Source organism: Balaenoptera musculus, chromosome 5 (assembly GCF_009873245.2).
Source record: "Balaenoptera musculus isolate JJ_BM4_2016_0621 chromosome 5, mBalMus1.pri.v3, whole genome shotgun sequence".
In the NCBI taxonomy this organism is placed as follows: Eukaryota; Metazoa; Chordata; class Mammalia; order Artiodactyla; family Balaenopteridae; genus Balaenoptera; species Balaenoptera musculus.
Window position 1 is genome coordinate 106,276,838 of NC_045789.1, and position 8,266 is coordinate 106,285,103.

Sequence of the window (8,266 nt, forward strand, 5' to 3'; positions counted from 1 at the left end):
TCAAGAACATTTGTTTTGTATTTGTCAAACTGCATGATTTTAATATTTTGCATATACCATATATCTAACCCCAAATATTTGATTACTTCATGCACATTTGTTGGTTTTGAGTCAGCCATCCCAATATGAGTGACTATTTGGTTTCTGTATCATCCACTGTCATTTGTCAAACTGCTGGCCAACAAGAGCAGGAAGTATAGTTTGGGGGGTTGAGGAGAGGTTAGGTAGGGAGGAAGAGAGGAAATTGAGTGGCATATTGTAAATATCAGATCTATAATTGTAAATATCAAACCTGCCTCAGAATGAATGGAAAGCAGATCTCCAATTTGCTTATATAGGAATATCAGGTTGACTATATAGCCATACTTGAAAATGCTTCTGAGTGGTGTCAACTTTACTTGAATGAATTTTTCATCTTGATTGACGCACAGTGGTGTACAGTTCACTTCTAAAGCTAGTGGTTAACTTGTGTAGGAAACTTTTGCAGTTTGACACTAATATAATGAATTCTGTGTGCATTTTTCTACGCTTTTTTAAAAAACTTAGTTTCATTTCATTTTCATGAGATGTTTGGTTGTCTATAAAAATCTGAGGATGGTTATAAATACTGTAAGTATTGTAATGTTATGAATGCAGGTTATTTGAAAGCGTTTATTATTATATCATTCCTGATAACGCTATGTGAGTGTTTTTAATAAAATTTATATTTATTTAATGCACTCTAAGTATTGTCTTGTTGAAGTTTCTGTTTACTGCCTGAATTACTGCCACCTTGGTGAGGCAAAAGTGAATGAAAAGAAATTGCTTTTTAAAGATACTTTTTAGATGGTTATTCTTAATAGCAAACTATATCTAAGGTAACATCCAAATAGTTAAGGCAAAAATATTTCTCTAGTTGTTCAACTTTGTTTTCAAGCTTACTTGTTAGCCTGTTCACTTTGCACGTGTAGCCAGTGTAAGTCAGGAGTGGTGTAACAGCACTTCTGCTGACCTCAGGCTCACCATCCCTCCTGGTGTAGAGTCTGAGGGCTATCGGTGACAGCAGGGACACCAGGGTTGAGTTCATACTGCTTAGGTCTAAGGCCAGCCCTGCTCTCAGATTCTCATTTTCCTCTTCATGTCCACTCTTCAAGGAAAATTCCTCTTCCTGCCTATCGGAAAGGCAGGCAATGTTAGGCAAGAGGAGTGGGAAGAGGTGGCCTGGGAGGCACCAGACACATGTGCATGTCCTCACCCACCCCGCATGGCTTCAGGGAGCTGGAGGCTAGATTGTCCTCCTCTCTCCCCCTTCCCCTGTCATGTGAATCACCCCTCACACAGCCCCAGTGCACTCCTGCTGAAACACTTTCTAGAAACACCAGATATCAAACACAGTTACTAGTTCTACTTAGATTGAGTCTTCCAACCCTCACCCTGACCCCTTCCGAAACTGGTAGGGAAATCATTTACATCATGCATGAAGTAAGGGAATTCCCTTTCCCATACTTTTCTCTCTGTTCAGCCTGGGTCAAATAGTCATGCCTGAGCCCAGGAAATGACTGCCATGTAATGATCTTTGAACTCATAGCCTGGGTGATGCCTCCAGCACTCTACTCAAAGCCAGGATGTTAACAGGAGAAACAACATCACCATTAAAAAGCCGTGATTCACCAATTTTATTTTTTATTAATTTCAACCCTCTGGGGGTGCTGTCAACACTCATTTCATGATCCATCCTCTGGTTGAACCTTGGGAGCCTCCCACTCTTCACATTTGCTAGTCTCCACTGCCCAGGGCCAGGGGAATTTAAGATTCTGTGAGCACAGAAACTTTTCCTGCCAGGGCCCATCCTGATGCCACTAGTGGAGGCTGGTGATGCCAGCGCCCTGTAAATGAAGGTGCAGGCAGCCCTGCTGCTTCTAAGCCCGCAGGTGGAGAGGGGAGACAGCTGGCAATAACAGATGAGCCAGCATCACAAAGCTTTATTGACCCCTTGCCTCCTCTGGAAATAATTGCCAAGAATGAACCCTTTCATGCAAGCAGGCATGCACACAGCTGCCCTGTCACACAGTACCACTTGCTCCTTTCCTTGGTCTCTTCAGTTGGTCTATCCTAAAAACCCTCCCTCCTGCTTTGGGTAATTCGAGCTTCTCTTCGACTCCTGCCTGATTCTCCTGCTCTGTACCAAATCAGCTATGTAAGAACCAGATTCAGTGAGAAAAGACCTTATTCATCAAGGAATCTTCTCCTCAAGCTGCAGAGAATTTTTATTTGGTTTTGTTGGTTTAAAGGACACCTGGAGGTGAGGGTCCAGAAAAAAAAAAAAGAGAAAGAAAGCTGGGGGAGCATCTTTTCTTTCAAATCAATGCGGGGGGAGAGGGCCCAGAAGGGAGGTGGAGGGTGAGGGTCCAGAAAAAAAAAAAAGAGAAAGAAAGCTGGGGGAGCAGCTTTTCTTTCAAATCAATGCGGGGGGAGAGGGCGGGCCACATGAAACACTTGCTAACTAACTTCAGTCACTGGGCTTTGCGGTAAGGGGCGGGGTTACTTCCTCCCCGCCTTCTTCCCTCCCTCCGCTGAGAAACACTCTCTAGTTGTTAGAGTGGTGAGAAAACGTTCGCAAAAAAGCCTAGAAGAGAATTAACAGTAATTATAGATTATTTCAGTTTTACCAGCACTCTAAAGTTTTCGAAGAACAAAGATACTTTTATTCCCATATTTTCGAGGCCACGTGCCTGCATTTCCCTCTCTCTTACCAGGCAATTTCTCACAAATGTCTTTGCTTGTCTGGTACAACATTCCCTCTTGAAAGGAGCCACTCTTTTCCTTGCACACACGCTGCACGAGTATGCTTTCTTTGGGGGCTTCCTTTTATGCTGTTTCAAAAGGAATTTCTCGACTCAAATTGACATTTTACTCTCTAATCAATTCTTCATTCAAACTGAAATGAGATTTCTCCTTAAGTGATGAGTAAAATAGTAGTTACAGAGAAATACTCCACTTCTTCCCTACCCCCACAAGAAGGAATTCAGGTCATTTAAATTCACAGAATGAAGGATTTCTAGGCATATTCACCAAGCACTTGCTTTATATTCCTTGCACAGCATAGTCACATTAATAGAAATCTGGGTGGTGTAGCTTGAAACTTGAGATGCCCCTGGTGCCCTAACCCCTCTCTCATGGGTAGCTCTTGACTGAGCTTTAAGAAACATGATGAAGTACCAGCAGAAGTGCAGCAGAAAGCACCTGGCTTTGGATGCAGTAGTTTTACTAGTTAAGCTTCATCTGTAAAAGTCTGTAAAATAGTACATTCCTCACAGGGACGTGGTAAGGAATGTAAAACTTTTAAGTACAAAATCAAATACATGGTTATTCTTACAAAGTTTTTCCTCTCCCTCCCTCCCTCCCCTTTGCTTCCTGCTAGAAGGTGCATCCCACTGACCACACTTTAGTGCCCACCCAGCTGACTTCCCACAACACGACCCCGAATTCCCTCACCTGACCAAACAGGTTTGCATAACAGTGTAAGAGCTCTTGATTATGAAGCAGCACTAGGACCTCCAAGCTAGAGAGAAGACAGTGACAAAACAAGGAAATAATCCTCTGTCCTGTAATCTTATTAACCCTCAAATTGGTTTTCAGATGAGGTAATAATCCCCTAGTGACTCTGTGAAAATTCCAGTAGTTGGAATGACATCACAGTTTCTAAGATACCAAATACACATCAAAGACCAACAAGAAGCTCAAACAATTTGAGTTAAAAGCAGAAGGAAAAAAAAAATTAACCAAAGGAAAAAAATAAATGATTGAGGAAATTATATTTTCATTTCCTTTCCTTACAATGTCATCTACTAACATGTGTATTTTGTGGAATTAGTGTTTATAATATCCATGTTTCAAATACGTGTATTTGAATAAAATATTTTTAAGGCAGAGTATATTAAAATGGAAGGGAGTTATATTTCAAATATTATGCATCATTGATTTAAATTTTCATTTTTATATCCCCTAGGAGATGACCTACAATCAAGAACTATAGCTCTGTGTTCAAATCCTGGCTCTGCGTTACTAGCTGTGTGACCTTGGGCTATGTGCTAATCTGTCCTGTATTTTCCTCAATTTCCGCATCTGAAGAATGAAAATAATAATAACTATGTCACAAGGTTGTTGTGAGGAATACATGAGTTCAAAGCACATCAAAAGAACTAAAAAAGAAAAAATTAAAAGCCAGATATTATAATTATGTTAATTAGTTGAGCTGAAGCTGTAATTTCCTACCATAGTGGTTTTATTTTATGCATTTTCAAGTCATTAGTGAGAAAAAGGAAGTACATTTTAACTGTACAAAGTCATGGATAAGCAGATTTGAATGAGACCTTAGAGATCACCTTTCCCAACACCTGGTTTTATATAATTATTCATTCATTCACTCATTCATCCATTCATTAAGAAATAGTTTTAAACACTCACTCTTAAAAATGGTGTCACGTGCATTTCTGGGAGTTAGGCATCCAGCAATGAGCAAAACCAATAAGTCCCTATCCTCTTGGAGCTTATATTCTAGTTAGGAGAGAGAGACACAGAATAAAGTAGCTAAGTGCACAGAGGAAAAGTAAGGCAGGGTAAGGGAAAAGGGAGCAGTGACTATTGGGAGGGATGCTGGATTTTTTAAATATCAATTTGTCAAGGAAGTTTTACTGATAAGGTAATAGTTGAAGGCAGTGAAGATGCAAGCCATGTGGATATTTGAGAGAGAGTATATCAAGCAGAGAGAAACAGCAAGAGAAAAGCCCTAAAGTGGGCTAGCAAATATAGGAAGGTTGTAGCTGGAGCAGAATGAGCAATGAAGAGAGTGGTGGGGGTAAGGTTAGATGGTGGAGGGGGTCCCTGTTATAGAGCATTGTAAGTCCTTCGGCCTTTACTCTAAGATGATGATATTAGAGCGTTCTCAGAAGAGGAGGAACATGACCTAATTAGTGTTTTAAAGGATAACTCTATGTTAAGAATGGATTTTAAAAGGCAAGACAGATCCAAGCTCATGAAGTTAATAGGTCATGTCAAAATCTTAATCCAAAACGTTCTTTTCCAAGACATATAATAACTAAACTGTCTAAAGCCAAAGAAAGAAAAGAATTGAAAAGAGGCAAGAGAAAAAAATTCTCTCATACAAAGGAACCCACATAAGGCTATCAGTGGATTTCTCAACAGAGACCTCACAGGTCAGGAGAGAATGGAATGACATAGGCAAAGTGTTAAAGAAAGAAACTGCTAGCCAACACTATTTTACCAAGCAAAGTTGTTCTTCAGAACTGAAGGTGAAATAAAGACGTTCCCTAATAAACAAAAGGGAATTGATGACCATTAAACCAGCCTTACAAGAAGTGCTGAAATGAGTTATTTGATTTGAAACAAAAGAATGCTTACTAGTCCCAACACAGCCAAAAATAAATAAAATAAATTTATTAAATAAAAAAAAAAAGAAAAGAATGCTTACTAGTAAAATGAAAACATAAAAATATACCACACATTGGTAAAGATTAGCAAATAGATTCAGAATACTCTAATACTATAATATGGTGATGTGCTAACTACTTAATTCTAGAACAAAGGTTAAGGCACAAAAGCATAAAAATAGCTCTAGCTTCAACAAGTTGTTAATGGATACACAATTTTTTAAAAAATGGTTAAAGATGACAGCAGAAACATAAAAGGGGGGGAGAGTAAAAATATAGTTTTTATATGCAGTCAAAGTTATCAGTGCAAATTAGACTGTTATATATACAAGATGTTTTGGGACTTCTCTGGCAGTCCAGTGGTTAGGACTCAGTGCTTTCACTGCTGTGGCTCTGGGTTCAATCCCTGGTGAGGGAACTAAAATCCCACAAGCTGCATGGCGTGACCAAAAACAAAAACAAATAAGTAAAACAAAAACAAAAACAAAAAAACCCCAGATGTTTTATGTAAACCTCATGGGAAATACAAAGCCAAAATCTACAACAGATACACAAGATAAAGAGAAGGGAATCAAAGCATTCCACTACAGAAAGTCATCAACTTACAAAGAAAGGCAGGAAAGAGAAGAAAAGAAAAGAAAACCGGAACTTCAAATAATTACTCTAAATATTAATGGACTGAATTCTCAAATGAAAAGGCATAGAGTGGCTATATGGATTAAAAAAACAAGATCCAACTATATGCTGCCTACAAAAGACTCACTTTAGATTTAAGGACACACATGGATCAAATGAAGAGTAGACATATTCCATGCACATGGAAACCAAGAGGGCAGGGAGAGCTATATTTATATCAGAAAAAAATAGACTTTAAGCAAATAACAATATCAAGAGGAAAACATGGACATTATAATGATAAGGGTGTCAGTTTATTAAGAAGATAAAACAATCATGAGTATATACACATTCAACATTAGAGCACCTTAAACATATTAAGCAAATACTAATAGGTCTGAAGGGAGAAATAGACAATAATGCATTAATAGTAGGGGACTTCAATACTCCATTTTCAACAATGGAGAGTTACCAAGACAGAAAAACAAGGAAATGTTAGACTTGAACCAAACTTCAGACCAAATAAACCCACCGGACATATACAGAAGAATGATCTAACAGCAAAAGAATACATATTCGTGTCAAGCTCAAACGAAACTTTCTTCAGAATAGATCACATAATATGTGACAAAACAAGTCCTAGCAAATATAAGAAGACTGAAATCATAAAAGTATCTTTTCCAGTCACAATGGTATGAAACTAGAAATCAGCAACAAGAGAAAAGCTGGAAAATTCACAAATATGTGCAGATTAATCAATATACTCATGAAAATCCCATGGATCAAAACAAGAAAGAGAAATCAAATAGCTTAGAAACAAATTTATAAAATGAAGGTACAACATATCAAAAATGATGGGATGCTCCAAGAACTGTTCTAAAAGGGAATTTTATATATGCATATATTAATGTGCATATTAATAAAAAAGAAAAATGTCAAATAAACAACATAAATTTACATCTCAAGGAACTAGAAAAAAGAACAAATTAAGCCCACAGTTAGCAGAAGGAGGTCAGTTCCAAAATCAGAGCAGAAATTAATGAAATAGAGACCACAAAAACAATAGAAAATATCATTGAAATTAAAAGCTGTTTTTCTGAAAAGATAAAGAAAATTCATGAACTTTTAGTTAGACAAACTTAGAAAAACTGAAAGAGGCCGAGGATTCAAAATTAGAAATGAAAGAGGAGACATTACAACTGATACCTCAGAAATACAAAGTATCATAAGAGACTACTAAAAACAATTATATGTCCAAAACTGAATAACCTAGAAGAAGTGGATAAATTCCCAGAAACAGAAAAATTCCTAGAAAGAGTGAATCATAAAAAAACAAAATATGAACAGACCAGTAATGAGTAAGGAGATGGAATCAGTAATCGAACCTCTCAACAAACAATACTCCAGGACCAGACTGCTTCACTGGTGAATTCTACCAAATATTAAAAGAACAAACACCCACTAACATCAATGGATAGATCATCTAGGCAGAAAATCAATAAGGAAACAATAGCCTTAAATGACATATTCCACCAGGACTTAATATCTATAGAACATTCCATCCAGAAACAGCAGAATATACCTTCTTCTTAAATGCACACAGAACCTCCTCCATGATTGATCACACACTGGCCACAAAACAACTGTCAAAAAATTTAAGATGACTGAAGTTATATCAAGCTTCTTTTCCGACCACAATAGTATGTAACTAGAAATCAGTTAGAGGAAGAAAACTGGAAAAAGCACAAACATGGAGACTAAGCAATGTGCTACTACAAAAACAATGGATCAATGAAGAAATCAAAAAAGAAATGAAAAAATACCTTGAGACAAATGAAAATAGGAACACAACTTTATAAATCTATGGGACACAGCAAAAGCAGTTCTAAGAGGGACGTTTATAGCCATAAAGGCCTACCTTAAGAAACAAGTAAAGCTCAAACAACCTAACTTTCCATCTAAAGGGATTAGAAAAAGAAGAACAAATCATGCCCAAAGTCAACAGAAGGAAGGAAATAATAAAGATCAGAGAGGAAATAAATAAAGAGCAACAACAAAAAAAACCCCAGTAGAAAAGATCTCTAAAATTAAGAGCTGCTTTTTAAAAATTAAAAAAAAAAAAAAAGATGAGCATTTATCCAGACTCATCAAGAAAAAAGAGAGGGCCCAAATAAAATAAAATTAGAAATGAAAGGGGAGAAGTTACAACCAATTTCACAGAA